The sequence below is a fragment of the Pteropus alecto genome, unplaced genomic scaffold, assembly GCF_000325575.1.
Source record: "Pteropus alecto unplaced genomic scaffold, ASM32557v1 scaffold109, whole genome shotgun sequence".
Taxonomy (NCBI): domain Eukaryota; kingdom Metazoa; phylum Chordata; class Mammalia; order Chiroptera; family Pteropodidae; genus Pteropus; species Pteropus alecto.
This window is the reverse complement of record NW_006494608.1, coordinates 4,393,411-4,401,388: the sequence shown is the minus strand read 5'-3', so window position 1 is coordinate 4,401,388 and position 7,978 is coordinate 4,393,411. Positions and strand designations below refer to the sequence as shown.

Here is a 7,978-nt window from a genome sequence, read left to right as displayed (position 1 = left end):
ATAAAGGTAATCTATTTAGACGAGGCTGTGTTCATGTCACAAGTTATTTAGTTGTCTTTATATTTCTTATTCGAACTATTCTTACATATTTTATATTATTGGGTGTTTAGAGAATGAAATATCCTCACTTTTAAAGTATGTTTATTATACTTTATGTTTCAGAGAAATTTTAAAGGTAAAGGGATCAATGACTCTGTCTATAATGCTGTAGAAGGAAATATTACTCAGAAGAGTTTGAGAAGGTTTCAAAAATTAATTCCTTTAAAATCATAATAACTGAACCCAATGAGACATCTATTTGAATAGGGCACTGGTTAGCAGCTTCCAATGTATTCTCCCTTGATGTCTCCCCAAAATATCCATAAAAACTAAGACAGGCAATTGACCTAATGTTAGATTCTGAGAGGGAATGACACTAAATATATGCCAGATGACACAGGGTTGAGAAAGAGATAATCAAGGCTTATCTCATGAAATATCTTGGCTTTGCTCAATGAAACCAAAACACCTGGCTCAGTCAGAGTAGAGGGATCTTCGTGAATACCTCAGAGAGTCCAGAAAGGCCATACTACAGGATAAAGGACTATGCCCCAGGACTAAAATAAATACTGAGGTGAGAGTGAGGTGAGAGTGAGGTGAGGTTCCCAGGGTGCAAACTCACATGAGTCTGAGAGTAAATGTCTCCTCTAATATTGTCTGGGCAACTCACTTGCCTCATCCTAATTTTGGACCTGCAGAGAGGACTTTAACATAACTGTTATTAATATGCTAAAAAAGAAAACACAAACAAAGATGGATAAAATTCTTGAAAACGATATTTTAATACAGAATTAAAATTCTCCAAAAGAACCAAATTGACATTTGAATATTGAAGTATCTAAAATTAATAAAAACCAATGGATAAATTAACAAGTGGATGGACAGAGAAGAATTCATAATTAGTGAATTCAAAGATAAATCAATAGAAAATAGCTAAATGAAAATAATAGAGCAAGAAAAAAGAAGAAGCAACCATAGAAACAGAAGATAAAAGCCATATGGGGACATAGTCAAAGATTTAACATAATTATAATTGGAGTACCAAAAAAGAAGAGAGAGAGAATGAGGAATTAAAATAGAACTAAAAAAGGATGATACGTAGAAAATCTCTTAGAAATTAAAACACACACACTTATAAATGACCCATCAGCCAAAGAATCAATTTTAATGGAAATTAGGAATTATTCTGAAATATTATGAAAATATATTTCAGAAATTAGAAAGGATTTATAGGTTTAAATGCATATACTAGAAGAAAGTCTTAAAATTAATGATTTAAGCATTTAATCCAAGAAGCTGGACAAGAAATCAAATTAAATCCAAAGAAAGTACAAGAAAAGGAATAATAAAATTAAGAATGGAAACAAATGAAATAGAAAACAGATATATAATACAGAAAATCAATCAGGCCAAAAGTTGGTTCTTTGAAAAAAATTTAATAGATTTGATAAATAATTAGTAAGACTGTTTAAGAAAAAAAAAAAGAGAGAGAGAAAACAAAAATTATCGATATCATGCATGAAAAAAAATTATTGTAGATCTTATAATTTTTAAAGGATGATGCAAGGATACTATAAACAACTTTATGCCAATAGAGTTGAAAATTTAGATGAGATGAACAAATTCCTTTGGAAAATATCTTAAATCCTTGTAAAATGAGTCAAATACCTTCCCACAAACAAAACACCTGGACCAAATGGATTTACTAGTGAATTCCTCATACACTTAAATTAAAAAAATTAATCTTATATAAATTCTTTCTGAGACTAAAAGGAAAACACCTTTTAGTTATTTTATAAAACCAATATAATCTTGATACTACAACCGCATAAAGACATAACAACAAAGGAAAACAAAAGCCAATGATTTCTCTCATGAACATAAAGGCAAAAATCCTAAACAAAATATTAGCAAGTAAAATTTGGCAATATAAAATATAGTAGTACAACAATCTTTATTCTCAGATATCATGATTGGACCATTATAATCAATAAGTGAATTTAACAGAATTTCTGAATAAAAGGTCAGCACAAAACAATATTATTTTTATATATTATAAACAACAGTAATAAAAATTAGACAATAAAATAAAGTGGAATTTATAATAGTATGAAAAATATAAATGTCTAGAAATAAATCACCTGATGCAAGAGACCTTTACACTGAAAACTGGAAAACAGTGCTGACGTTAAAGATGATCTAAGTAAATGGTGTAATAGTTAACTACTTCTGTGTACAAAATTACCTCAAACTTTTGATTTAAAAGTCATTTTTATTATTTCACATATTTATTATTTCACATATTTATTATTTCACAGTTTCCATGGGTCAAAAGTTTGGACACAGCTTAGCTAGGTTCGCTGCCTCAGTGTCTCATAAGGTTGCAATCAAGATGATAATGGGCAGCATTTTCATCTGCAGATTTGTCTGGAGAAGAATTCGCTCCTGTACTCATTTAAGTTGTTAGCAGAATTCATTTCTTTGTGGCTATAGAAGTGCGAGTTTCTTTGCTGGCTGTCTGCTGTCTGCTCAACTCCTAGAGGCTGTCTGCAGTTTCTTGCCATGTGGTCCTCTTTGCAGGCAGTTTACAAGATGGTAGTTTGCTTCTTCAAGGTCATCAGGAGAGCAAGAGTAAATCTGATAGCAAGTCTTATGTAACATAATGTAATCACCTTAGTGATAGCTCATCATCTGTGTCATATGCTGTTGGTTATAAGCAAGTCTTAGGTCCCACCCACACTGAAAAAGAGATTATAGAAAAGAATGAACCCTAGGAGGTGGATTCCTGGGAGTCATAATGGTTAAATATACCATATCTACGGATTGGAAGACTCAATATCATTAATAGAGGCAATTTTCCTAAAATTAATCTATACATTGAAACCATCACAATCAAAATCTCAGCAGATTTTTTTTTTCTGTAAATAGATTCCTATATTTCAAAATTCTAAAGTTATAGGGAAATGCAATGATCCTTGAAGAGCCAAGGCAATCTTGAAGAAAACAAAGGGGACTTTCACTATCAGATTACAAGATTTACTAAAAGCTATACTAATTTAAATACAATGACAATGGCAAAAAGAGAGACAAATATTCCAATGGAACAGAATAGATTCGTTCAGAAACAGACTCACACATATAGTAGTACTTGATACATAATAAAGGCACTACCGCAATTCAGTGGAGAAAGGATGATATTCTCAAAAACAGTACTAAAGCAATTGTGTATCCATATTAAAAAAAAAAACAATCCTGACTCCCTCCCTCACATCATACTAAAAAAATTAATTCATGGTGGATCATAGGTCTAGATCTTATCAAAGAAAATATAGAATAACATCTTGATGACTTTAGAGGTAGCAAAGATATAATAAACAGATACCAAAAAATTCCAAAGAACTAAACATAATAGAAAAAATATTTTTTACTTTAATTATGAACTTAATGTTTCTTGAAAAATGTCATTAAGAATGTGAATAGGCAAATCAAAGACTAAGAGAAGATAATCACAATCCATATATCTGTCAAAGAACTCATATACAGATTATATAAAGAATTTCTACAATCAAAAAAAAAAGATAGGTACCTGTTTATTAAAAATGGAGAAGAGCTTGAATATGCACCTCACAATGGTGGGTATTTAAATGAATAATAGGCATATTCAAAGGCCCTCAACCTCATTAGTCATTAGAGGAATGCAAATTAAAATCACAATATGATACTACTAATATCCACCAGAATATCTAAAATTAAAAGAGTGAAAATGCCAAATATTGCTGAGGATGTAGAGTAATTGGAACTGTCATGCAAAGCAGGGGAAAGTGTAACTTTGTTCAAACACTTTGGAAAACTATTTGGCACTCTAATAATATTCACATATGCCTATACTATGGCTCTAAAATTCCACTCCTAGGTATAAATTCAAAAGAATCATGTGTCCTAAAAAAGGAATATGCAAGAATGGCCATAGCAACTTTTTCATAATAGCCCAAAATTGGAAAAAAGAACTGCAATGTCAACTGGAGAAAGAATAAACATATTGTGCTATATGCATGCAATGGAATACTACACAACAATCAAGAAAATAAACTGATATACACAACACATATGAATCCCCAAAACATTTTGTTAATTAAAAGAAGCCAGACACAAAGAGTATATATTATATACTTACAATTACATAATGTTCAAGAACCATAAAAATAATCTGTGGTATTTGACCTTAGTGGTTACCAGAATAGTGGTTGAGGATTTTTTTCCCTAGAAAAGAGCACAAGGGAAATCTCCGGAGTGAGCCAAGTATCTATATTTTGATCTTTGTGAGGATTACACAGTTGCATACATGTGTAAAAATTCATCAAGTTGTATACTTATGATTTTTGCACTTTTATATGAGTTATATCTCAAAAAATAGAAAAAGCAAAAAATAAAATGCATTCTATACTCTAATTTCTTACTCTATTTTTAATAATGTAAAAATAATTGTGATTAACTTAAGAAAATATATAGAACTCTGCTCAGCAGACACATATACAAAGAAAGGTTTAATCTTATCCTAATAGTGTAGTTAATGATGTACATTTATAAGTTTCAAGTAAAGCAATACTTTGTGGTATTAAAAAACAAACAATTTTTCTATCCCTAGGTTATGAATATATTTTCTTATAACAACTTCTATTAATATTTTAGTTTTAACTTTACTTTCAGGTCTTTTATCCATATGGAGGCTACATTTGTTCACCATTTTAGGTTAGGATCTAGTTTTTTTTCTTTTTATAGTGATTACCTTCTTTGTTCTTTGAAATAATTTTCTTTTTATTATACATTAATTTCCATTTATACATGGATCCGAGTTTTCAATTATTTTCTCTTGCTATTCTGTGGCTTTGCGATATGCCTTAGTACCAAGCAGAGTATATTCCCTTCTCACAGTTATCTCCTACTTCAAGTTAACTATACATAGATCTTTATATTTCAATAAACATTTAGAATAAATCGAGTTCATTATAAAACTTCAAGCCAGAATTTTGACTGGGATTGCATGGGATTATGTTTATTATGTCAACTCATAGTTTTCATTTGGTTCTTTTTATGACTTCTTTCTGCTTCATATTAATACTATCCCCCTTCCTTATCCTTGGAGGTATTATTACATTTATTTTAAATTTGTTGCTCATCTGATCGAATAATTCTCTTTGCAATGTTTTTCACTCTTGATTTTTTTAAGTTATGTTCTTTTCTTATATGATTTTTGGCCTGTAACTTTAAGTTTCCCTAGGAATATCGCCTACTTTGTTCTGTAATGTGCTTAGGGTAAGGATCAAAGCACAAACTCTAGCTCTCATTCTACTAAATAGTTTAGGGAGAGTTAAGAGCTGAACCCACAGAACTCCATTGATCATCACCTCTTTACTGCCACTCCACCCATCAACTTCTGGGCCAAGAAGCCATCTATAAACTCATGCAAAGAAACAACAATCCACCAGTTCTAGGATTTGGTAGGGGTGTTGGGGGAGATGGGGAAAGGTGGAAGTCAAGGTCCTGGGCTTATTGCCACATTTGGTTTCCTCAGCTCTGCAGAGTTTTTATGAAGTTCTGGTATTTCCCTGTCAATATGGGGTGTCCTATGGCAATAGAACCTGTGACAATCTTCCAGTTCAATGAGACAAGCAAGAGCAAAATGTAAAATCCTCTTGATTGACATGTGGTTTACATGTGTATACATTTGTCACACTCAATTGTACTCTTGAGATCTCTGCAGTCCATTGTATGAACAAAAGATCTAGAAAAGAACATCTATTATCATCATGTTTATTTTACTTTATTGAACACTGATCTGAAAAGGCTAGCTATTAAAATAAATTATAAAACTAAATATTAGAAAGATATAATATTATATTTGCTAGCTCTTGTTATATGTCCTCTGGAATCCCCAAAACCTCATTGAAAAAAAATATTAGAACTACTGAGAGTTTAGTAAGATTGCCAGTTAATCAATAAACCCACACTAACTGTAACCAGGGTCACAATTCAAATACTTACAGCATTTTCACCTAATGAAAATGGATGAAAGAAAATAAACGGTTAAGATAATAATATAAATGTTTTATTTTATTAAATTTTGAGTTATAAAAGTGATATAAACATCTGATACTGAAGATAATATTTTAAATTTGAAGTAGAAAAAAATACAAATTGATAAAACAGAATAATTTATTTTATAATTTTATTCTCACTTAGTGTTCATGATTTAAATTGAAATAAAATGACATGTTTTGTATTAAGATCACAATATCAAGTGTTATATTTCCATTGTAATGTGCAGAACAGAATTCAACTTTGAATCCCTGAACTGGGAGCAATATTTAGTTTTATGTCATCTCGTATTTCATGAAAGAAAACAGCTGCTCACAAATTTAGGAAATTCCTAACCTAACATAATATTTGTATAATGATTTTTCAATCTAATGTAATCACATCCTGGATACTTATAGAATTATGAAATTCTGGTATAATAATGTAAGCATGTACTTTAGTATTGTACTGAGTTCCGTATAAAAAATATTATCTTATTAATTATAAAAAATTGCCAATAAAAGAGCACTGAAATACTATTTTTTAACTAAAAGTTTGGGAAAATAGTCCCATTTCTAATAGAAGTAGAAATGTACATATAAACTGAAACTGGTAAAAGCCTTTTGGAGAGCAGTTCCAAATATATATATATGGGTTGTGTATATGTAAGTGTGGGTTAGGTATGTGCATATGTGCATACAGATACACTATTAATATTTTTATTCACTTGTATCCAGCAATTCCTCCTATGGGATTATATCATGTGTCCAAATCATGATAATTTCATTGTAGAAAAAAATAAACGCCGCAAAAATAAACCACCCAGAATTTACTTGACACAACAGAAGGGAACTTATTTTGCAGAGTCAGAACCTAAGAGAAATATGTGCGGTCATGTGTGAGACAGACCGGCAATGGGGAGACCTCTAGAACACAGGAAGCTCTCATTCCATCCTTTGCTTTACCTGAGGGCCCCGAGGAGCAAACTCTTTAAGAAGGGGATGAGGGAAGAGTCTCTAGGAAAAGTGATATAGTGGAAATGAGAAGCTTTTGTAGTAGGCTAAAGAAATAATCATGAATTATGAAAAGATATATCTAAATTTTTTTATAAAAATGATATATGTTGTGCTTGCTTTGGTAGCACATACACTAAAATTGGAACGATACAGAGAAAATTAGCACAGCCTCTGCAAAAGGATGACATGAAAAATTGTGAAGCATTCCATATTGTGAACGCACAATACAACATATTGTTGAATTTTAACTTGAAACTTATTGGATTTTGTTAATAAATGTCACCCCAATAATTTTTAATAATAATAATAAATAAATAATGAAAAATAATATGTCAATTCAATGTTTAAATTATAATAATCTCACATAATGACAAAACATGCAGCCATTTAAAATAAATAAATAATGAAAAAATAATATGTCATTCAATGTTTAAATTATAATAATCTCACATAATGACAAAACATGCAGCCATTTAAATTGTTAGAGAAGAATATTTAATAAAATGAAGAATCATTTATTACATAATCTCTATTATTATGAGGAAAATATAATTTTTAGAGAGTAAATGTGCTATGAATTAAATTCACATTTAAATTATAAATATATCCTGCAAATGACCTGGTTTCACCAGCATGTGACTAAAAATTAAGGTGACATTTTCTTTTCATGCCTGATAACAATGCAGCAGTGACTCCAATCCTTATGACTACTTTGGCTACACAAAGTTGTCATTTCAGCCCTGTCTAAGGGTCTTTTCTTGGTGTTTCTGGGGACTCCTAGTGGTTGGCACTTGCACCTCAGCCAGTTATCTGGTTCCATATACTGTTTTGTTGTTCCCTGGGAAAAG

At 30.7% G+C, this 7,978-nt stretch overlaps 1 non-coding gene across 1 annotated transcript; it reads left to right on the top strand.

The window, feature by feature from the left end:
• The first annotated feature begins 7,239 nt into the window (after window positions 1-7,239).
• Window positions 7,240-7,346, top strand: LOC112473588. Its single transcript, XR_003044068.1, has one exon. It is a non-coding gene; the product is annotated as a U6 spliceosomal RNA (small nuclear RNA).
• The last annotated feature ends 632 nt before the right edge of the window (window positions 7,347-7,978 follow it).